At 43.4% G+C, this 25815-nt stretch overlaps 1 protein-coding gene across 3 annotated transcripts in view; it reads right to left on the bottom strand.

The window, feature by feature from the left end:
* Nucleotides 1-25207, bottom strand: part of ROBO1 (roundabout guidance receptor 1) — a 1387368-nt gene extending 1362161 nt beyond the window's left edge. For all 3 annotated transcript variants that reach the window (XM_073584451.1, XM_073584454.1, XM_073584452.1), the window contains exon 1: nt 24721-25207. The gene's annotated coding sequence lies outside the window, so the exon portion shown is untranslated. The remainder of the gene's footprint in view (nt 1-24720) is intronic.
* Between the last annotated feature and the right edge of the window lie 608 nt (nt 25208-25815).

Here is a 25815-nt window from a genome sequence, read left to right as displayed (position 1 = left end):
TACCCATCATAAATATTTGCCATCCCATAGTCGAGTGCCCATATACCCATCACACATCCTTCATCTCATAGTCCCATGCCCATATACCCATCATACATATCCTCCATCCCATAGTCCCGTGCCCATATACCCATCATACATATCCGCCATCTCATAGCCCCGTGCCCATATACCCATCATAAATATCCTCCATCCTATAGTCCAGTGCCCATATACATATCACACATCCTCCATCCCATAGTCCCGTGCCCATATACATATCCGCCATCCCATAGCCCCATGCCCATATACCTGTCATACATATCCTCCATCCCATAGTCCAGTGCCCATATACCCATCACACATCCTCCATCCCATAGTCCCGTTCCCATATACCCATCATACATATCCTCCATCCCATAGTCCCGTGCCCATATACATATCCTCCATCCCATAGTCCCGTGCCCATATACCTGTCATACATATCCTCCATCCCATAGTCCGGTGCCCATATACTCATCACACATCCTCCATTCCATAGTCAACCATTATGACATCATAATGAGCGGCGGCAGGGCTTGCAACCTTTGATGACATCAGCATCGCCATGGCAACCATTGTGATATTATAATGAGGGGCGGGGCTTGATACGCACACACTGCTTCCCCAGTATGCAAATAGGGGCATTATGACATCATAATGAGGGGCAGGGCTTGATGCGCACACAATTTTGCCCCCAGTATGTAGATAGGGGCAAAATTGTTTGGTGAATTGGAGCGTGCAGGGTTAAAATTTTGCCTCACAACATAGCTTAGGACGCTCTCGGGGTCCAGACGTGTGACTGTGCCAAATTTTGTGGCTGTAGCTGCGATGGTGCGGATGCCTATCCCGGACATACAAACATACACACACACACACATACATACGCACATACATACACACTTTGAGCTTTATATATTAGATAGGCTAAATTGTATTGATCAGTGGAAGGCTAAGGCTAATTTCACACTAGCGAATGGAGGAGCTGCGGAGGGATGCGGACTTCCTCCATGAAGCTCCGCCCACTGCTGCACCTCCTCCATTCAGCTCCGCCTCCGTCGGCATGTGACCTGCGTACCTTATCTTTAACATTGGGTACGCAGGCAGTGCCGACGTATGCGGATGCCTCTGCATGTGTCGTTTTGATGGTGCAGCAGCCTGTGCCGAACGCAATGTGTTGGATTTTGTTGCGGTCACCACACCGTCAAAACGACGCATGCAGAGGCATCCGCATAAATCGGCACGGCCTGCGTACCCAATGTTAAAGATAGGGTATGCAGGCCACATGCCGATGGAGGCAGAGCTGAATGGAGGAGGCGTGGCAGTGGGCGGAACTTCACGGAAGAAGTCTGCATCCCTCCGCAGCTCCTCCATATGATAGTGTGAAATTAGCCTTAGCCTTCCACTGATCAATACAATTTAGCCTATCCTTTATATAGGCCATAACTTGTTTTCTCCAGAGATCCCCTTTAATATTTGCAGGCTGCATGCTGACGGAGGCAGAGCTGAACGGAGGAGGCGAGGCTGTAGGCGGAGCTTTATGGAGGAAGTCCGCATCCCTCCGCAGCTCCTCCATACGCTAGTGTGAAACTAGCCTAACTGTTAGGACCCCAATTGATCAGTAGGACACGTTCCTATGATCCTTGTCCGACTGCTGCTCCTTTCATTCCCTATAGGGCTGCTGAGTGCTGCTCTCTGCATTTTCTGGTAGCCGCATAGAGAATAAATGGAGCTGTAGATGGGGATGTATTCTGGTGTAAAAGCTTTCATGAACTGGTCCAAAAGTGTAATAAACAATTTTATAATTTATCATGATAATACTGTAAGAATATGTGCAAATCACTTTAAAATTGCTATTAGATTTCATGTAGATCAGTCTACTGGATAATGGCAGGTGTCATCCATGCTGGGAGGTAAAGGAAAGGAAGTTACAGCTCCTATAGTGCTTGCAAAATACTGATAAAGAGGAACCACACAGCGAAAAGGAATGGATGAGACTCAGGACAGTTTCTGGAAATTTTAATTTAAATGTAAAATTAAACTAGTTTGTGCGTTACTGGCATTTTACCCCTTTTGGGGATGAGGGCAGCAATACTATGTCTTTCTTAAGTTAAACACAAATATAGGTATGTTTTAAACTATATTTAGATCACATTAAATTACCCCTTTAATAATGTATCAACCAAAATACCTTTTCCAGAGCAGGATGTATTTTATGGAAATTCTTAAAACAATAAACGTAAACGTTTGCAAGTATAAGTATTCACAATGGCATACTGTAAGTGAATCATTTAATTGAGCAGTAATTGCAGATTGTGCCTGCCCCCTACTTTGTTTTATTAGGTGACAGAGCAATTTACGTGCTTTTATAACTTTAATTTGCCTATAATGTATCAGAAGTGTTAGTCATCAGTCTTAGCGACAAACACATTTCTATACTCATACAAAAAAGTACAACAGTTGCTATGGCCGACTTCTCCTTTTTAATTGACCATTAAAGTGTCAAAAATGGTGTCACTTCAGTATCAGGTACTGACGAGGTAAGATATTCCGTTCCTTGCCACACGGCCACTTACGGTATATTGCATTCAGTTGTGCCCTTTACTATGCATCCATGACTGGGCGCTTAGAAGCACCTGGATGTATGTAACAATAGTCATCCTTTAACTCAAACCTTAAAGATTACTTATATTTTATCCAGAAATTCTAGAATATTTTAGATATGATAAATGTGATATGATAGGAAAACCCCTTTGAAGAATGTGTCCATTGAAAAGTAAAAGTTTTGCAGTGGTTCTACACCCTCCTGTGATATACCATTAAAGAGCTATTCACAGATCTGCTATTTTGTAGACACTCTGCAGTGATGCAGAAAGGAAGATTAGACTAATCAGGACCCCTATTCTACTGATCCTGGCAAATTAGCGGTAGGACCTCTAACAATTGGAGAAAAAGTCATAAATGTGTATAACAGGAAAACTCTTTGGAAGAACATGTCCATTGGAAATTAAAAATAAACCACAGTGGTTCTAGATCCTCCTGTGCAGGTCCATTGTTAAGCTAGTCCCAGAAATGCTGTTTTGTAGACACTCGAGCCTAGTCATTGCAACTTCACCATTGTCATCTTTGGACAGTTCCTTAAGGCCCCGTCACACACAACGATATTGAGAAAGATATCATTGCAACGTCACCAATTTGGTGACATTGCAGCGATGTCTAAACGACATCGTTGTGTGTGACATGTAGCAACGATAAACGATCAGTTGGCTGATCATTAATCGATGCTTAATGCTCTGGGCCATAAATCTATCATTGGTCTCCCGCTGGGCAGCACACATTGCTGCGTGTGACATCGAGAGACCAACTGTCAGCAACTTTGGGAGCTGGTATCCAGGGAAAACAGCGGGTATCTAAGAGCCGCGCGGCTCTTAGTTACCCACTGTTTACCTTGGATACCAGCTTGCTAGCTGGTCCTGATCGCTGGTGAGTCTGTCTATGTGACAGCTCACCAGCGATCAGCTAACTATGTCCCAGCGATCCCATCCACGTCGGATCGTTGGTGGGATGGCTGAGACATTGAAGCATGTAACGGGGCCCTTATTCTTGGCCATATTTATCCTTCTTGAATATTCTTATGCTGACAAATACAAAACATCCTACACCTTGACAGCTGCCACTGTGGCAAGATAATCAATGTAATTTAGTTTACCTTTTAATGAGGAGAGAGATACATATTTTGGAACTTGTTCAGTTCCCAAATGCACACCGTAGATGAATTTCTTAGGAGCCAACTATGGTTCAAAGAGTGCCTTCTCTAATTGGGGAAGACACCCTTTCTCTGTCAATGTAATTGTCTTCATGAAAGAAAGACCTTTTATAGATGAAACTTATTTTAAAAAGTGATTTTGATATTTATCGCATGTAGTACTACTAAGTACTAACAAATTTATCCCAAGCAAACAAACTTGTATGGCTATTTCCATGATAATAAGCGATGATAACATGTGGCTGCATATTTTGGTTCACAAAAATAAGGTGCAACAACGTTATTCAACTGATTTAAGTTTTGTTCCCTGCACAGTGGGTAAGCAGCAATACCTAAGAAACAAAGCCAGTGTTGCCTTAATGCTCTTAAGTATCCTGATCCACCAAGTTATAACATATCCCAGTGACAAGGAAAGTCATGATAAAACAGTAATACTTTTAAACTTTAAAACTTCCATGGTCTTGTCATTCATAATTGCACATGATAAGGCCTGTAATATTTTCACTTCACATTCAAATGTGGTTTGAAATATTTCGGCTGAAGCATATTCATATGCACACAACTGAATATATTCTGTGCTTTTACTATTTATACTTAGATTGGAACTAATTATAAGAAAATCATGAGTTATTTGACATCTCTGAACAAATTAACACCGTACTTGAACTTAACTCATTTAATTACAAGGATATTGCAGCCATGAGCACAAGTCAAGCAGTGCGGAAGCAAACACTTCTGTTCACTAATAATGGAAATATTCCACATGTGTAGGATAAGACACAATGCAAAAATAAATAGTATAAATTGAGCAATGACAGAATGTTAACATGATGATGTCTGCAAGTTCTCAGACTCAAACTATTAATTTTTTTATAGAGGGTGTGATAATGTTAGAACTACCCATTGAACTACTAAATAATTTTTCCCTTCCCAATTCAGGGCTAAAAACACAGTAGCCCATGAAATATAAATGCTTACATCATTTTTATAATACAGTATAGAAAAAATGAAGACCATGTTGTTCTTTGTAAGATCAATACATGGAGACCAACTTTCGTCATGTATCATAAACAACCATCAAATATGCCAGGAGAAAGAAGAAGAAAAAGGGTTTAATACAAAAGATACAATAAATGAATACCAGTGGCGCTAACTGAGAGTAACTTAAAGGTCCCCTGTTGCAAATAGATCTTCCTGACCACCACAGATTTTATTGGAAATGTAAGAAACAAACTAGTCAATTGCACAATAGCCAAGTTTAATTCTTACATTCAATAGAAAAGAGCAAAATAGGAACACATTTTGGGGCCAGGATTTGTTAACCAGATCAAATGAAGATGGCTTTTCCATTGGTCAATACAGTTCTTTCAGAAATGGGAGTCCTTCACTGATGAGGGCGAAGTGGTAGACATTTAATTTATTGTGATAATGGCACATATCAAGGGGTGAAATACAGTTGTCAGCAAAAAAAACACTGAGGAGAAATGAATAACTGTAATGGACCAACCAGTGCTTGACAAGGGACAAAATGTGATGACTAGATGACTAGCCCAGAACATCTCTAGATACAGGTCTCTTGTGGTGTTTCCAGGGTGCAGTGGTTAGTACTCATAAAAAGTAATCCAAAGACCACCACTTTTCAGTGAACGGGAAAGACAGATGGAAGTAGTGAGTAAAGGCTTGCCAGTCTGGTTCAATCCTACAGCAAATTGCTGAAAAAGATACTGCTGGCTATGATAGAAAAGTATCACAAAGCTGATTTATAATTGGAGCATCATCAGAACTGGACTAGGAAGCAACACACGAAGGTGGATGAGTTTGATCAATCACATGTTCTTTTATATGTGTATGGCTGGATGCTTGTAAATTGCTTTTGAGTTGGCAGATCAGACAAATTATGAGAAGTCAGTCAGGTGGAGGCAATGTGATGTTCTAAGTAAAGTTCTGTTGCAAAACCTATTTGCATTCATATTATTTTGACATGAACAACCTACCAAATCCACTAAACCTTGTGGCATACCGAGTACATCCCTTTTTGGCAGCAGCATTGCCTAATGGGAGTGGTCTTTTTAGCAGGATAATGCATCCTGCCACACTGAAAAATTTGCTCACGAAAGGTTTGACAAAAAGTTCCAGGCGTCAGTCTGGCCTCGAATTTTAACAGATCTCAGTCCAATCAAGCATTCTTGAAATGTAATAGAAAACCAGGATCAATTCAGAAGTTTTTTTATAGTCAATCTCTCCATGAGACAGAAGTGTTTTAGTGGCACAATATTAGGTATGTGATTTGAAATGTGATTGATTGGTGAATAGCATTGAGCTCCAGAGGTTTGGCATTGATAGTATCCATGAGCACTTTAAGCATTTTTTATATTTGGGTATCATAGGTACTAAAGACAGAGAGAGTGACTTCAAGCAAATAGTGAATAAAATGAAAAACATACTCATTTAAATGAAGATTAACTAAACATTGTTAGAATTCACAGTACTGTTTTAGTTTTTTTTTCTGTCTACATCACAAAAATCCCAGAAAAAAAAAGTTCTGCTCATCTAGTTAGAAGTAGTAAGGGCAGAAAGCAGAATTCTAGACATTTCACCAGTATAAAGGATTTTGTGGAAACTCTGTGGTTAATGAATATTTTTCAGTGGGAGCATTCAGCACCATCAACCCAGCTAATGGTCTCTTAACAGTGAGCATATCCGATTTGTGAGGCAAATCCTATTTAATAATAGCCCACCACGATGTCAAAACATCTCATAGTTTCATATTATAATAATTGGATTTGTTGCTGATATAATTTATACCAAGTTAATTACCAGTTTTACATTTGGGGATTATTGAATGATTCTAGAAATGTGAAGAATTGGATAGACAATGATTTGCTGACAATGTAAGCCAAATCTATATGCAGTGTGTTTTAGGTTTTTGTACATTACTCCAGCACCTTGTATGTCAGCTAATTAACGACCGGCAGTTTTTTCTTTGCAAACAGGCTAAAAAAGATTATTTGTGTTTACGGATAAACGGACCTGTAGAAGTTCAGGTTCATTGGGTCTGACCAAACTTTAGGCCAAAGTTCGGTTCGGGTAGCAGAACTGTGCCCAAACTCAAACCAACTCTCCTAACTGAACTGTGAAACGGGCTCCCGGGAGAAGTCCATGTTCGGAGTTTAGCACCGTACACTAGATATCTGGTACAATCCCCAAACTTAATAGTTCGGGTTAGCTCATCTTTATTTGTGTTCATTCATTTACAGATAATATATTAAGTGATATTTTTTCACATTTCATCCTGGGCCTGCCCCAAATATATCTTCTTTGTTGCATGGCATCACCATATTCCCTCTGCAGGCGGCATTGGTAAATTGGTAATGGAGGAGACATCATGACCAGTGCTGTATTTACGGGCATGTTTGTGCTGTTCAGCAGAAATAATTAGCTTACTGCTAAAGCTAATGGGGCAGTGTCACTTCCGACTTAACCTACTTAAAGAAGCACTCCCATTAAGTTATGTATTCATTAAATGTGTGTAAATGGGCATGTATTGTAGTGTGAGTGTATGTAAGGGGAAGACCCGGACCAGGCCTACCTACTCCGTGATTCGGAACTGTTCGGGCTGTCATCAAGGTTTTACGGGGGAAAGCTTAAAGCCCCGGACCGACATTTGCACCTAGGAGTAGGGGGCATGGCTAAGGTAAAAGGGCCACAGCGTGCGGCAAATCAGTTAGTTGCCATGGGAACGTGCATCACGCAGGAGGGCAGTGTCAGGGCTTCTGCAGGGGGATCAACTGTCAGAGCGGGCAAAAAACAGCAGAGGCTAAAAGCCTGTTAACAGAGACTGCCGACAATGATGTACCTGGTCCCTGCGGACATCGCTGACCGTGAGTGATTGGATGCCCAGTCAGGGAATAAGCCTGTGCATGCACCGATGGGAGAATTGGGACTCCCGCTGTGAGGGGTTTCCCTTTGTACCTGATTCGAGTTGCTCATTGTCCCTGTACGCTGACAGGGGGAAAGACTGTACTCTGTCCGGCTCATCATTTCCTGACACACTGATCACCGACCGGACCAGAAGGAATCACCGTCGCCGCCAGGAGCCAAGACGTCATCTTTTCCAGGACAACACTGGACCACAAGGAATCACCACCACTGCCAGGATCCAGGACGCCGTTTTTTCCAGGACCAAACCAGACCCTTTATGTGCTACTGCTTTGGCGCCAACGTCCACATCCTGAACTAACCGCATTCTGAAGTCGTCAGACTGATAAGTTTGCTGTCCTTGAACTTCCTACACTATGCTTCACACCCGCTCCCCATGAGTTACGTCCTCTTTGTTCCTTTATACTGTTTTATCTGTTTTCTCACTGCGAGGCGTATACCTGTTAAATTAAACTCCACGTTAATGCTTGCTCTGCCTCTGACCCATTACTGCATCTTCCTACCTGCTCACATGTATTCACATATTTACCTACCACTGCTCTCTTCTGTGTCCAACACCATTCTGCCCCTTTTCTCAGTGATTTTACCCTTCTGCAGACTCCTCAGGTCACACTGCGCTCTTTGGGACCCAGTAATGGCTATTATTATGTAAGTGCATGGAGCTCCATAAATTTTTACTGTAAAAAAAGACTTCCGGCTAACTCACATAGCATCCAGTAGAGTGAGCAGGCCAGTTACAATTGTGGTGAAGTCACCGTCTAGCTACAATTGCGGTGAAGCTAAGTAGAACAGCAGAAAAAGAGTATATTAATACACTAACAATACATTACATGCACATAGGCACACATGTAAAGAATCGAAAATGTAAAACTTAAGGGGAGGGTTTCTTTAAACCTCCCTCACAGAGCTGGGAGCTGCCAGATCATGTGCCATTTACTCCTTGAACTCTGGTGCTGTATTCCTATTATTTCTTTTTTTTACTTTATTTCAATTATTTGCTCAGTGATCCTACCTGATTTTGACTCAGACCTGTCTGACTTTGATATTGTCTACCTATTGGTATTTGACCCTGTATATTTCTATGTCTACAGTTTTTTCTACTAAATCTTCCCTTTATTCTGTCCCACCAGTTACTGACCTTCCTTAGTACAACTATTACTACCTCATGCATGTTCCTCTGGCTAGCAGCTACTCTGTAAACAAAACTCTGGGGGCCCACCATAGGTCCAGATGCCTGTGTTGAAGAAAAGGGGTTCATCAGGAACCTACTAAATTGGCTAATGCTAAAACTGTCTGAGGTTGCTGTTTTTTAACAATAGTTTTTGTTAAGTTTAACAGGTAGCAGCTACTCTGTAAACACAACCCAAGGGGCGCATCATAGGTCCAGAAGCCTGAGTAGCTTAATAGTCGTAGAAAAAGAGTTCACCAGGAACCTACTAAGTTGGCTAATGCTAAAACTGTCGGAGGTTGCTGTTTTTAATAATAGTTTTTGTTAAGTTTATCAGGTAAATGTCATATCAACAATATCAGTAATCATTAGCTCTTAAGCAGGAAAGTTAAAAGAGGAAAGTGGAGAATGGGAAGCAAAGAATGGAAAAATTAGGATGAATTTTTTTAGCATACAATCAAAAATTATATTCATAAAATGGGGATAAGGTGAGAGAGAGAGGGAAAAGACATTGTACATCTTCATGTCGATGAAATGAACTTCTAAGTTCATAATTTTAGAGAAATCAAAAATTAAGGCATGAGGGTAGCTATAGAGTAGCAGAGGTGATAACTCTATGCAATGCTCAAGATGCCCTGAAGGTGACTTTGATACATGAATAGGCATTAATATTACAACAGTACAGACGGAAGTGGGCTCTGCTACAGATTTTCATTTGGCATTCAGGAGTTACATTCAAGCTCTGCCCCTGTTAGGACCTAATTTTAATTAATATACTATGTAGATTTATTAGGTGTATTGCACAATATACAGTTTAATATTGTACTACCTCTGTGTTCGTGATATGGTGAGCACCGGATCATCATATGCGTAATCTACCTCTGAAGAGAGCTTACAGAATACGTGAACATAGATGTTGTACGTTGTTTTGCCTTCTATTTCTAGTCTGTCCAGTATGCACTCAGATGGTGCATCAATGCTATCAGCACTTTCTGCATGGGGTGTATTGATTTCTACTTGCGGTGATGGATAAGATGTATTCAGAAGGCTATAAATACAGCCTGTATAAAATGTATCATAGAGGCCTGGGAAGTATTTCTTTTATAGAAGCCCTTAGCATTCCTGTAAAATGCTCTCAGAATCCATCTATTTTACTATGGAATTTTTTAAAACCTAGTAACACTAAAATCTCCTTATTATGGGTATGTTGCCCAAATACACACATAACCTACACTGAATCAAATTAACTTGCAGTTCTATTATAGAATATTGGAGACAGAAAAATGATGGATTGGGGATTGGAACACACAGACATAATCACTTGAGTTAGGAGGTCATTGCCTTCCGCAGGATCAAAACACTCATCTTTGGTTATAGGCAATTTCAAGCCTGTCACACATATGCTACAGGTTGTCAGAAGCTTAAGCACCTTAAAAGCCTTAACATCCTGGAAAAGAAAAGTAAGAAGGCAAAAACAATTAGATATTCTGATTCATCTTATAAACCTAATGTAAAAGGTACCTGGACAAGACCATGACCACTGCTCTGTGCTCTCATACAACCGGCCCCTTCCCTTACTGTATAATTCTTTGATCCACTTTACAATCTTACCTCATGTTGAAATGGTCTAATCTACTTAGCAGTATTGGAAAAAGCCTTTAAATAAATACTTAATTTTCAAGATGGACCATGGACTCCAACTGTGCAAGTTTCCAAGTGCATTTAACAATTGGAACAATAAAAAAATAAGGTAGAAGAACATATGCTAGATACATTTTCTTTATTTGAAGAGAACATTGTTTGGAACACTCAAGGCAGTGGTGTCAACTGTACCCTTCAGAAGTTTTAGACTACTCCAGAAACCACATCAAGAACACTCCATCTCAGACTTCAATACTTATTATTTAGATTGAAGGGGTTGTCTGATGCCAGAATAAATTCATTAGTGTTATCTATCTATAAAATTAATGAAAAGATAAATACTTTAAATATATACTTTGCAGATGGTCTAATTTTAGTTTATGTCTGTATTGTCTGGGAAGGTTTAGCTTCTCGTGTATTAGCTGTACCATTCGAACACAAGAAAACAAAAAGAGCATTCTCCCTTTCTTTTTCCTGTCTGTTTCAGCTTATAAGCTAAGACAGACTTCTTCTTGACCACAGCTTATTTGAAGGCAATAAACAGAGGCAAGTTCAGTAAATAGGTTTCTCAGGTTAACATATTGATGATCTATCAAGGGGGTAGATCATCAATATCAGATCAGTGGGGATCCGACACCCTTCAGTACTCTTAGTAGTGTGAGGGGTTGACACGCGCAGCTGCTTCTTAAGGTAGAGACAGGAACGTTTTGGTAGTGAATCACTTGCTGGTTTATTATAGTCAGGTTAGACCAAAGCAAGGTTCAGGAAAATAAGCAGAGCCTTTCTGGCTTAAGGAAAAACAAAAAAAATAGAAAAAGTGCAAAAGAGTCCTTTCCCTGCAGGTTTCACCCACAGACACCACACAATGTCCTCAGCTCCTCCTGGAGCCACACGAGAGTTCCTCCTCTTCCAAGTCACAGCGCCAACTAACTCTCCAGACAGGCTTTTTAACCCAGACCATGTGATGATCACCTGACTGTGACATCATCTCTGGTCCCGTTAGTACACATGCCGGTGTCGGCTCTGCAGGAGGAGAGATATGGTGAGCACAATCCCTCCCACTCTATGGGTGCCCACATAAAACCAGCCCATGTATACAACTTTAAATTAATCCTCTCAGCACATAACGTGCTGGAGGAAAAATATTCTGGTTTTACTTTACTGATGCCAATATGCGCAATGACGCATCTCTCTTCATACACCGTGCCAGTGACCCTACCGCAGTAGATAGTAATATGCTATCTGCTCAGCTGGTTGTCAGATGTAAAAAGTGCATAAAACCAAAAAAAACATGCCTACATATATTGTTTAGTTGCTGCTCCTAGGCCCTACAGATCAGTTCCTATTCATCAAAACAGAATCTCAATGTTCACATTGTTTACATCTGGCTGCACTAGACCAACTGATTGGTGAGGGTGCCTGTTGATGCTCACCTAAAGATCTGATATTGATGGTCTATAAAATATATATTTCATCAATATGTTAGTTCTGGACAACCCCTTTAACGACCAGTGTCAAATAGCCAGCACCTTTCTTTACTAACATACAAGGAACACATATGGAAGACGACTCTGGCACTCAAAAATAGAGAACAATTTCCAAAAATATATATTTACTCAGTAATCAGTGTTATCTTGAGATAAAGTGGGTCTCAATGATACTCTAAGGCCACTAGAAATATGTTGTGCACGGTGACACTCCGCTAATGTAATGCTGTGTAGGTCCAATGCTGTAAATCTTCGTAAATCCTTTTCTAGGTCTCTAGACCCCTTCTTTTGAACTCTATGCAGGGAAAATACACCTAAAAGGATGAACTGGAATAAAAGATGTATACATGCAAAGTGTAAGAGTACGTTCATATTGGCCACTAAACAGACAAAACATAAGATAAAAACAAAATGAGCAAATACTCTGCAGTAAACAACTAATTAACAATAATGCATGAAAATAACACAGGGTACTTAGTTAACATAATTTTGATTAAAATGACATAAAAGCCATCCCACCACATCAAAGTGACCCTATCCGGGATGGTCCTAACCGCTAGTATTAAAGCTTTGCCATACAGTATGTCAAATTATGTAAATGTGACTAAGGGCCAAGCATGACAGAGACCCCGACTAATGGACATCCAGCCATAAGCAGCTATATAAACGTAATGTCCAGCTAAAAGAAAAGGATGGCCACACCCAAATTTGCACAATGTGCAAAAACCAGATGCAAAAACTTTAATGGTATGTTTCCAAGTGGCATATTCTGAGCACTTTGGATGCAGCAGACACCCGCCCCGTCCAAAGCGCTGCCGGCTTTTGTATGCACAGTGATTCCGTATGTGTTCATTGAACACATGCCGAATCACCGTGACCTATACATAGAATGGTGCTGTTTATCTTGCGGAGATAAATATCCGCAAGATAAATAGACATGCTGCGGTCCATAAAGACGCGCTGCATGTGTGTATACATGCAATGGCGGATCTCAATAGGGGCGGATGGGGCGGTCGCCCCGGGCCCAAGGTTTTTTGGGGGCCCAGGGGCAGGGGCAGGGGTGGGCTGGGCCGGGTGGCAGAGAGGCAAATGCCCCCCGGACCGCTCCCCCAGCACCTGTACAGGGCCGGCCGTGCCCTGTGCTGTGACGCCGCCGGCAGCAGACAGCCGCCCGCGTCACATTCTATGGGGCCGGGAGCTATGCACGGCCGTCACCTTGACGGCTGCTCAGCTCCGGCTCACCCGGCTGTACTTCCGGGTCAGATGTCGGGCGTGCGCGATGACGTCATCGTGCACGCGCCAACATGTCCCGGATGCTGAATGCAGAGGCGCTGCTGGGAAGTGAGCCGGCTGTGAGGTAAGTATGGGGAACTTTTTTTATTTTTTTAATTTATAAAATGAATTAAATGGGGGAGGGGGTGAGTGGGGGCTGTACACAATGAAGGGGGGGTGACTGGGGCCTGTATATGATGATGGGGGGGTGAGTGGGGGCTGTACACAATGAAGGGGGGGTGACTGGGGCCTGTATATGATGATGGGGGGGTGACTGGGGGCTGTATATGATGAAGGGGGGGTGACTGGGGGCTGTATATGATGAAGGGGGGTGACTGGGGGCTGTATATGATGAAGGGGGGTGACTGGGGGCTGTATATGATGAAGGGGGGGTGACTGGGGGCTGTATATAATGAAGGGGGGTGACTGGGGGCTGTATATGATGAAGGGGGGTGACTGGGGCCTGTATATGATGAAGGGGGGTGACTGGGGGCTGTATATGATGAAGGGGGTTGAGTGGGGTTGTACAGGATGAAGGGGGGTGACTGGGGTTGTACAGGATGAAGGGGGGTGACTGGGGTTGTACAGGATGAAGGGGAGTGACTGGGGTTGTACAGGATGAAGGGGGGTGACTGGGGTTGTACAGGATGAAGGGGAGTGACTGGGGTTGTACAGGATGAAGGGGGGTGACTGGGGTTACACAGGATGAAGGGGAGATGAGTGGGGGCTTCACATGATGAAGGGCGGTGAGTGGGGCTGAACATGATGAAGTGGGGGGTAAGGGGGACTGCACATGATGAATTAAGGGGTAAGTGGGACTGCACATGAAGTTGGGGGGTAAGGGGGACTGCACATGATGTGGGGGTAAAATTAACTGCACATGATGATGGGGGAGTGGGGCTGCACATGAAGTTGGGGGGGAAGGGGACTGCACATGATGAAATGGAAGGGGGGATAAGGGGCTGCAAATGATGAAGCGGCACTGCAGATGAAGGCCATGTGCACACGATGCAGATTTGCAGCGTTTCCACAGCGGATTTTACCGCGCAGAAACATTGCATATCCGCATTGTGATGTACAGTACCTTTAAAATGAATGAAAAAAAAAAAAACGCTGTGCAGACGCTGCAGATTTTTCCGCGCGGTTTTCCTGCGGTACAAAATCCGCAGCATGTTACTTCTTTTCTGCGGTTTTCTATCTCCCCTGTTACCAAATACAATACAATCCACAGCAAATATACCACGTGGAAACATACCCTAAGAGAACTGCACCTATAAATTGCATGTATACCAACTTATACTCTAGTTCATCTCTTTAGGATTTTGCGGCCTCCCTTTTTTTCAGCTGGACATGACTGCATATGGAGAGTCCAGTTTTCTCCCTTTTCCCATTATCCAACCAAATCCTTCTCCCTCCTGTATCCCCCTTTCTAAAATAACACACGCTACAACTTGAATTCTTTGGATAATTTGGCCGCAGCGGCCAAGTTTATTAACAAACAATAACATTTAGCAATAAGCATTAATATATAATCATAATGCAAAACATGAGGGGAGGGTTCTTGGAGCTAAAAGATCGGGCTAAAACCTTTTGGCCAAAAACCAATGGAAAAACTCGACCCCCATGTTACCCTCAGCCGTCCATCCCCAGCTCGAGAGCACCGTAACTCCCGTTCCGGGAGACTAACCACCAGAGCTCCCGAGGTAAAACCCCGTCCAGAGCCCATAAAAAGCAAGATCCCCCATACCATTTCAAAACTGCCAGGAATTTTACTTCCAAATCCTTCCCTGACCAATCATCGTCAACTCCAAGAACCCCACCCCCCGCTAGCCACTGTGACGACAGAAACAACAAACGATCCACATAAATCTTTTCAACCCATTTTTTTATTTTTAAATTATTATCCCCTATCACCACCTGCCCCGTATTACTGCATAATCGGGAGGGAGGGTGGGTCTTCCGTTCTCTGCTCCCTTGTGCTGAATGCAGTTTTCCCGCACTGTCTCCCCACTACCCCAGGCCGACCCCACCCAGGACTCCTCCCATGACCCAGTCCCAGCCATTCAGGTCAGCAAAGGCCAAAACAAGTTTGAAAATTTGCCCGCCCATTACAGTCATGGGGGACTTCCTCTCCAGCCCCCTCCTTTACATTTATATAGCTCCCCACAGACTCTCATCCAGCTTTGATGAAGCCCAGGAGGGTTCTGTGCAAAGGATGAGTGGAGCAGCTGGAGAGGTGAGGTGTGAGCTAAGTATAATGATTTTTTTTACATCTGGGAAACAATGACAAACTTTTTCTAATTTTGGACGACTCAATTCAATATGGGAACTCCTCAAAAGACTGCAAGTTAAAAGCATTTACAGGATTCTGCTACTAATATGAGCAGAAAAATATGGATCATTTTTGGTTTTGCACAAAATTCATGTACCACGGGCGCCATCTTTAAGAATTTTGTGCAATAAACGCCAATGAATACCGCAAGAGAAAAGAAAAAAGAAGTGATTTTACAAAAAAATCACATATGATGAATTGGGTCCTTTGTATCTATTGTTTTCTGAAGCATCTGGCCTGAGCTGGGGATTTAGGATGCAATAAAGGTTATTCTAGGGATTCATTCAAATAAAATGCCAAGACAGTAAAATCCCTCTATCCCTATGCCTTTTATTGCGATAGTATCTGCTGTGCAGGAGGACAGATGAGGACAGAGGGTTGTTAGAGACGCACAGCTCGGATTTGAAGGCGGAGTATAGGACAGATTGTCACAGGCTTTTCCTTGTCAAGTTTCCATGTAGCTGAGTGCTGTACACTCAGCACTATTCAGCACTTGCTCTTCTCCTCTGCTGCATTGCACCTCTGCTCATCCAGCTGGAACCATCAGGGTGATTTACAAACTGAAATTAAATAGATTGTCTATTTTCCAGCTCACTTATCTGCACATTCAATGGATGTCAACGCCAACAGTCACAACCAGCACCGGCGGCTTCACGAGATCAAACTTTGCCCATATTCACACCCACACGCTATTACTACAAGACCAATACATTCAACAGTTTATTTTTTATATGAGAATTGCATAGCTGAGTTAGTCATTTGTCGGATCGCTTTTGATAATGAGTTTAGATAGGCTTTCCTGCAGACCTATCTGGTAACCAGCTTTTCCAATCTCTGCTCTGAATCCACTCCTGTGTCTCCATTCAATGTCAGCAAGCAGTTAATCCTGAATGCTATCTATGTGTTTTCAACTCTGCAAGCTTATATCTGGTAACCAGCTTTTCCAATCTCTGCTCTGAATCCACTCCTGTGTCTCCATTCAATGTCAGCAAGCAGTTAATCCTGAATGCTATCTATGTGTTTTCAACTCTGCAAGCTTATATCTGGTAACCAACTTTTCCAATCTCTGCTCTGAATCCACTCCTGTGTCTCCATTCAATGTCAGCAAGCAGTTAATCCTGAATGCTATCTATGTGTTTTCAACTCTGCAAGCTTATATCTGGTATATAGTTTTTTTCAACTTACTCTGCTTGTCCCCTTATGTTGTGAGGTCAAGAAACTTTTCAAAGTACTTTATGATCCATGTAGTGCTGGACATGTGTTTATTTGACCACAACATTTTATTGGGTCCTGGTGTCTCAATTTAGTGTGATTGATTAACGAGCAGAGAGAGCCACAAAAAAAAAAACAAAAAAAAAAAAAAAACTTAGCCTTAACCTCCTATATATTCAGACCTAGCTAGGGGGAGCATTTATGCAGGGGTGGCATTTATGCACATGTAATCAAAGTACATGTATCAAAGTACTTCTGGCAGTTATAACATGGCAGTTAGATAGGGCAGGAGACAGGTAAGACATTTATATACATCTACTCCCTGTACATTTGGGGTGCAACAAATATATACCATATGCATTTGTGTAATTTATATCCTGGCCGCTGCATTCACACACATCCACCGCCCTGGCATTAACTCTCCACACTCCATCCATATTGGCCCCTCACTTCTTTCCTCTCCTATGTATAGCACTCATGCTCTTTTCACATTGTTAAATTGCACAGATCCAGCCAGTCCCACCATTCAACACCAGAGACGCTCTCACAAATCACTTAACCATCTGCTCACTCTTTCGATCCTCCTTCTCCTAGTTGCAGGAGACATTGCTCCCAACCCTGGTCCCCCATGTTATAGAAAGTCAAACCCCCCCACTGCTACACTCAGAAACCCCTCTAATCTTATTAATATTCCCTGCATGCCATCTGTCTCTCTTAATTGTGCACTTTGGAATTCTCGCTCAGTGTGTAACAAACTCTCCTTCATTCATGACTTCTTCCTTTCTAATTCTCTTAACCTCTTGGCTCTTACTGAAACCTGGATCCAGCAGTCAGACACTACCGCTGCTGCTGCTCTTTCATATGGTGGACTACACTTCTCTCATACCCCAAGATCAGACAATAGAGCTGGTGGAGGCGTTGGTCTGCTCCTATCACCAAAATGTACCTTTCAGGTTATCCCTCAAGTACCCTCACTTGTCTTCCCTTCTTTTGAGGTCCATGCCGTCAGACTCTACACCCCCTTCTCCATGCGAGTGGCGGTGGTGTATCGTCCTCCCGGCCCCTCCCATCAGTTCCTGGATCATTTTGCCACTTGGCTTCCACATTTTCTCTCCTGTGACATCCCTACCCTCATCATGGGAGATTTCAACATTCCCATTGCTCTTCCCCTCTCCCCATCTGCTACTCACCTTTTATCTCTAAGCTCCTCATTTGGCCTTTCGCAGCTTACTAATTCTCCAACGCATGAAGACGGAAACTCCCTCGACTTGGTCTTCTCTCGGCTTTGTGCAGTGGATGATTTTGCAAACTCCCCTCTCCCGCTCTCTGACCACAATCTTCTTTCATTCTCTATAAAGAACTGCCAGGCTGCTCAGGTCACCCCCACTGTCCAGACTTATAGAAACATACAGGCCATTAACACCCAGAAACTTCTGAAGAACTTGCAGTCTTCATTGGCCCCTATCTCCTCCCTCTCATGTCCTGATTCTGCATTGAAGCATTACAATGAAACACTTCAAAGTGCCCTGTATGAATTTGCACCCCCTATAAATAGAACACCACAACGCAGATGGCGACAACCCTGGCACACGGTGCAAACACGTTTCCTGCAGCGGTGCTCCAGGTGCGCCGAACGTCTGTGGAGAAAATCCAATCTACACGAAGATTTCATCCATTTTAAGTTTATGCTTAGAACATACAACACTGCCCTTCACCTCTCCAAACAAACCTATTTCAACACCCTCATCATCTCACTGTCCAATAACCCGAAACGTCTCTTTGACACTTTTCATTCTCTACTCAATCCAAGAGTACAGACCCCAACCACGGAGCTCCGAGCTGACGATCTGGCCAATTACTTCAAAGAAAAAATTGACCAGATCCGACAGGAAATTATCTCCAAATCCCCTCATACCATGCACTGTCCTCCCTCCCCCACTGCATCTAACTCACTCTCTGATTTTGAACCAGTCACAGAAGAAGAAGTAAGCAGGCTCCTTGCATCTTCTCGCCCAACTACTTGCACCAGTGACCCATTTCCGTCACATCTCCTCCAGTCCCTTTCCCCTGCTGTCACCCCTCACCTAACTAAAATATTTAACCTCTCTCTCTCTTCTGGTATTTTTCCCTCCTCATTTAAGCATGCCATCATACATCCACTACTTAAAAAACCATCCCTCGACCAAAACTGTGCCGCTAACTATAGACCTGTCTCTAATCTTCCCTTCATCTCTAAACTCCTGGAACGCCTGGTCCACTCCCGTCTTATCCGCTATCTCTCAGAAAACTCTGTTCTCGACCCTCTCCAATCCGGTTTCCGCTCTTTACACTCCACTGAAACTGCCCTCACTAAAGTCTCTAATGATCTGCTAACAGCTAAATCAAATGGTCATTACTCCATGCTAATTCTCTTGGATCTCTCTGCAGCATTCGACACTGTGGATCATCAGCTCCTCCTCACTATGCTCCATTCCATTGGCCTCAAGGACACCGTTCTCTCCTGGTTCTCCTCCTATCTCTCCGACCGCTCCTTTACTGTTTCTTTTGCCGGTTCCTCCTCCTCTCACCTTCCCCTTACTGTTGGGGTTCCTCAAGGATCGGTTCTAGGCCCCCTCCTCTTCTCCTTGTACACTGCCCCTATTGGTCAAACAATCAGTAGATTTGGTTTCCAGTACCATGTCTATGCTGATGACACCCAATTATACGCTTCTTCTCCTGACATCACGACAGCCTTTCTAGAAAACACTGGCGATTGTCTAAACGCTGTGTCTAATATCATGTCCTCACTATATCTGAAACTGAACCTGTCAAAGACTGAACTCCTTGTGTTTCCTCCCGCTACTAATGTACCTACACCCGACATTGCCATTTCCGTGTGTGGTTCCACTATTACTCCCCAGCAACATGCCCGCTGTCTTGGGGTCATACTTGATTCCGAGCTTTCCTTTGCCCCCCACATTCGATCACTGGCTCGCTCTTGTCATCTGCACCTCAAAAACATTTCTAGAATTCGACCTTTTCTTACTTTTGACTCTGCAAAAACTCTTACTGTTTCTCTTATTCATTCTCGTCTCGACTATTGTAACTCTCTTCTAATCGGTCTCCCTCTTACCAAACTCTCCCCTCTCCAATCTGTCTTGAATGCTGCAGCCAGGATCATATTCCTCACCAATCGTTACACTGATGCCTCTACCTTGTGCCAGTCATTACACTGGCTACCCATCCACTCCAGAATTCAGTATAAACTTATTACCCTCACCCACAAAGCCCTCAATGGCTCAGCACCACCCTACATCTCCTCCCTTGTTTCAGTATACCACCCTACCCGCGCCCTCCGTTCTGCTGATGACCTGAGGTTAGTATCCTCAATAGTCAGAACCTCCCACTCCCGTCTCCAAGACTTTACACGTGCCGCGCCAATTCTTTGGAATGCACTTCCCAGGTCAATACGATTAGTCCCCAATCCCCACAATTTTAAGCGTGTCCTGAAAACACATTTATTCAGACTGGCCTATCGCCTCAACACATTAACCTAACCTATCCCTGTGTGGCAGAGCCAAAAGTTTTACCATAACCAGGTTCCCAGCATCATGTTCCCACATGCTTTATGCATCCATTAGCCCTCTGTGTCTGTACTGTTACACACTTAACATTATGGCTGGTCCATACAATCAGGGCAACTGTTACCACCCACCTTTCATGTCTACCTCTTTCCTCATAGACTGTAAGCTTGCGAGCAGGGCCCTCACTCCTCTTGGTATTTGTTATAATCTACTGTATGTGATTATTGTTATGCTGTAATGTCTATTGTCTGTACAAATCCCCTCTGAAATGTAAAGTGCTGCGGAATATGTCGGCGCTATAAAAATAAAATTTATTATTATTATTATAGACCTAAATAAACATATATAATAAATTTGGATATAAAAATTGAGCTGTGCAGTCCAATGCAAACATGGGGGTCCTCTTTTTTGAACTATCTATATAGTATCCCATGGGCAGGTGTCTGAACCTTCGGGCCTGGGTCCTGTTCTGCCCCATCTACACTGAGGTCAATTGACACAAGTTGAGGTTTTAATACTAGAAGATAGGACTGTCCTGATGGGCCCACCTTATCGCGATGGGATAACTTTTATGCTTTTTTTTAATCAAATTAGTGTCAACTAAGTACCCCATGTAATTCACATGTACTATTTCTATATACTGACTTACAGCGGGATATTTCCTCATCTTGTTTCTATCTCGGGTTTTGTCTTTGTGAACTTGCTCTTACATGTGTGGGGAGGAGGACTCCCAGACAGTGAATGGGCAGGTCCCCAGGGGACCGCCATCAGGGTTCCTGAGGGAACAATACTGGGAGGACAGTAAAAGGAAAAACTTGACTGGAGTTGTCAGGGAAACAGGGGGCGGGGCAAGCTTAAAAGGAGCAAGGGGCACGCTGAAGTGGCAGTTGACAGAGAGCCGGACAACAGACAGGGAGCCATGTAAAAGAGAGAAGACCGAGGGAGCGGATGGTGTGTTGTGGAGAGACCGACAGGGGCCTGTGAAAGGAAAGCTGCAGACTCACCGACACGTGAGACTTGAGAGCCGGTCACCGACGGCTGCTCCCCTCATACGGTCACATACAGCCGCCCCCGCTGTTTCCCGCCCTGCTGTAGCAAGTCCACGACCTCTACTGACTGCTGCAGCGACAGACCATTCCTTTACAGTGGTCAGGACACTGCCCCCCTGCCTTCTCCCTCAGCTGCGGCCCTGTCATCACCGGGCCCAGGAAGCACCACCTCGCTACAGGTGGCAGGAGAGGCCTCCGTCCGGTTTGCTAAGGGGCCCCAAGCAGAGATTGGTGAATGGTTATATTTAGAGACTGCGTCATAACTCCGTGGTGGGACGAGAGCCACAAGGAGACAAATGTTGCGCACCACTGGCATTGTTTCTTCAGGGCCTGTTGTGCGCCACCGGCATTGTTTCTTCAGGGCCTGTTGCACCCCACGGCATCGTTTCTTCAGGGCCTGTTGCGCCCCACTGGCATAGTTTCTTCGGGGCCTGTTGCGCCCCACCGGCATCGTTTCTTCAGGGCCTGTTGCGCCCCACCGGCATCGTTTCTTCAGGGCCTGTTGCGCCCCACCGGCATCGTTTCTTCAGGGCCTGTTGTGCCCCACCGGCATTGTTTCTTCAGGGCCTGTTGCACCCCACCAGCATCGTTTCTTCAGGGCCTGTTGCACCCCACCAGCATCGTTTCTTCAGGGCCTGTTGCGCCCCACCGGCATCGTTTCTTCAGGGCCTGTTGCGCCCCACGGGCATCGCTTCTTCAGGGCCTGTTGTGCCCCACCGGCATCGTCTCTTCAGGGCCTGTTGCGCCCCACCGGCCAAGTTTCTTCAGGGCCTGGTGTGCCCCACCAGCATCGTCTCTTCAGGGCCTGTTGTGCCCCACCGGCACCATTCCTTCAGGGCCTGTTGCGCCCCACCAGCACTGTTTCTTCAGGGCCTGTTGCGCCCCACCGGTCTTGTCTCTTCAGGGCCTGTCAAGCCCAGTTCCGTCCCCGAATATCGAGGCATCAAGGCAGCTGCATCAGCGACCCCTATGCGGCCACGCTTGTGATCCTAACAGACCCCCTGGAAGGATAAGTTTAATATAGGGGATAAGGACCCGTAGTTTGGTCATACGTGGCTTATAGCACCCGGGCAAACCGAGTTAATCGCATTACAATAAGGAAGTGTTGTTAGGATTGTTGAGTCCCTGCGCGGACTAGTTTGTTGTTAACACTTTTGGTTTGCTCAATATAGCCCCAGCGGCTACAGTTTATAAAAGTTTATTCCACAAACCACACTCAGTCTCGTGTCTCGTCACTGCATCCTGCGAACCTGCTGAACCCTACACATGTTTCATGTTTACCAATTTGTGCACCGGCTCATTTTTTTTTTGGTTTTGATTTATAATAAATTCCGAAAGACATATTAATAGGGATAATAGATTGTTGGGACAGCGATCATAATGTCTGTAAAGCGCTACGCAATATGATGGTGGTGTAGTCACAAAGCATGATAAATAAAATAATTTGGAATTCAAAAAGTGAGCTGTGTTTGCAATGACAAACTTAGCTCAGCTCCATCAGTTTTTTTTTGCTTTAAATGATATGTATAGACAAGCTCATTTCGTTAATCATGCTGGAAAGATAAAAGGAGTTTAGTTCTGCGAAAAAAAAATTCACGGCCCATATATTATTGGATGGTTCTATCATCCAGACCCAGCAGGAGGGGTTTCTAAGCTGACTGTCTCAGCTGATTATTGCAGAGGTTAAAATCTCATAGCTACAGGTACCAATGATTCCTAGAGCGCCTCTATTACCCTCTCTACTTATCCAGATCCCTGCAGAGTGCTGTAAAGGTCCCCTGATCCAGCCGTACAGCATGAAAGTCCCATTGACTTGTTCAGTAGACATGAAGAACCGTTGAGGAGGTGCAGTCTCCTGTTAGCCTTCCATTCTGCCAGCGAGCACTGCAGATAATTGCACAGTTGGTATTCTGAGCACTGCACACATTCTCCTCTCCTTAATGTTCAGTCTTTCATTTTTTTTTTCCAAAATCATTTTAACAATGCAGCCAGCTTCACAATACGAATGCAAAGCCACAAAACCCTGAGCTAAAACATCCCTATATTACCAACAGCAAGCCACCATGCCACATTTATTCTTAATGCTTAGTCAACGCTCCTTTTGAAATGATAGTTAATACACTTGCAACGCCGGTAAAGCAGAGATAACATTGTCATATGTAGCTGAGTCGGTCATGTGGAATAGCCCGTCGTGGAATTACAATCTGATTTTACGTAGGGCTGCAGGTAAACCATCGCAAACAATGCAGATTTCTTTAATGTCCTGTTCAGCTCTGCCCCATCTGAAATGACAGTTCTAAGAAAATCTAATATAAGACTTGATATTTTAGCGCCCTTTAAATTAGGAACTGGCGGAGTGCATCAATTATAACAGCATTTACTGCTTGGAAGACCCATTACCCAAAATACAATGGTGGGAGGTAACTGCTCTCTTAACTAGATCAATGCCGTGATCAATGCACCTACACATCTGGTCTTGACAATCCAGATGTAGCCGAGTTGAATTTGTCATCCTTTTCTGCATTGTTTCATTGAAATGATTTGAGATACTGCAGCAGAATTACCAGCAGACCTTCGGAACCCCCCCCACACAAAAACAGGGGATGATCTCACAATCAGTTGTGCCTGATTACAAACTCGTGTCTGCTATATCTGACATCTGACAAACTCAGGTCTGCCACATCTGACATCTGGCAAACTCGGGTCTGCTACATCTGACAAACTCTGGTCCGCTACATCTGACAAACTCAGGTCCGCTACATCTGACAAACTCGAGTCTGCTACATCTCACACAGATGTATCGGGGCTGATACAATGAAAAATGTTGCAGTACTTTGTATAAAGCTTCTAAAGTTCTATTCATATACATGTTAGAATTTAGGGACATGAGCTGAGTTAGTCAAGCTCAACACCCCACTATGTACTACCTATGATTTTACATAGGACTGCAGGTAAATCTATGATGCACAAGCAATACCTCTAAAAGACCCAGCATATGCAATAGAAAAAGTTAAAATACTCAACATCAGAAATCTCCATTCCAGATACCAAATATTCTATTTTTCTTGCAGGCAAACTTGATTTTTTTTTTTTACCGAAGAAGACAAGCATGATCTTACACACATGGACGGCAAAGGAAAAAAATACAAAATCCCAATATTAGAGTGGATTACCTTCCCTAAGGCTATGGAAGTAGTTGCAATGATATGTTGTCAATCCCATACCCTCAGGTGTGTGCACATAAATCAAACACTTGTCTAGCGGAGAACTTACCTTGTGAGATGATATTGCTTTCACAAGTCTGTCAGTTCCATTATTCACATGGAAACGCGTGCAACTTTCACACACAACGAGACCTTTTTTTTTTTCTTTTTTTTTGGCTTTAAGGGACAAAATGACAGCAGCGTCAGTTCAAGACTTTGTAAGGAGATCGGCAAAGAGGTTTCTTCCCGGTATCTGTCCAGCGGAATTCAAATCCTTTCTTCGGTGCAGAATTGTGACCCGTTATCTGTATTACTATTAATGCAGAGAGCACGAGCCATTGAATACAAATAGACCCATGCAGCAGCTCGCTCAGTGCCTGTGATAGGATACCGGGTCCTACTGCCTCCTGGCTCTCATAGAATTGCAAAGCAGTACAAAGCCAGGCATCTTTTTTTTTTTCCGATAGGGGGTAGGGAGAAGGTTCTATAGAATAGGGGATGCCTACTGAGTAAAGAAGAAGCAAATACAATTTCTGCCGGAAATCACTATCTTAAATATATACATTCAATTGATAATGCAGACACTTCACGGCCATCCGTTGGAAAAAAAAAAAAAAAAAATTGCATTTTACATTCAGGGCAGCAACGGATGCATTGTGTGGCGATAAAATAAAAGTGCTATCGGGAAGTCACTGAAGACTTTTCTGTTGCAAGGATATGTACCGTATAAAGGCATTAAAACCATCATTAATTAACGCAAACAGCCTGAGACCATTATCTTGGTAAAAAAATAATATTCTGACATTGGTGTAACCCTGAACCATGCATTTTTCATAGGTGCAGTACATTAAGGAGTGGAAGGTCATTAACATCCCTTTAATGGAGATAATATTGCATTTTATATTAAAAGACAGGTATAGGGAATATTATTAATATGGCATCCCAATAGTATGGCAAGATAAAAGTCTTTGAAGACTGGACATTAGCTGGACATTTTATGTATTTTGGTCTTCAGGTAATGTCATTTTCCACCGGCCAATGATTGGACGTACTAATGTTTGTACCATTAGCCCATGTAAATACATCCACCAATCAAATTACAAATGAGTGGCGGCACTTACCCCCTTTTTTTTCTTTCTGAGCTCTGCCTTCAGCAATTCATGCT

This window comes from Dendrobates tinctorius, unplaced genomic scaffold (assembly GCF_039654945.1).
Source record: "Dendrobates tinctorius isolate UK_male_01 unplaced genomic scaffold, ASM3965494v1 ptg000084l, whole genome shotgun sequence".
NCBI classification, from domain to species: domain Eukaryota; kingdom Metazoa; phylum Chordata; class Amphibia; order Anura; family Dendrobatidae; genus Dendrobates; species Dendrobates tinctorius.
The sequence above is the reverse complement of the archived record's forward strand: the minus strand, read 5'-3'. Positions and strand labels throughout refer to the sequence as shown.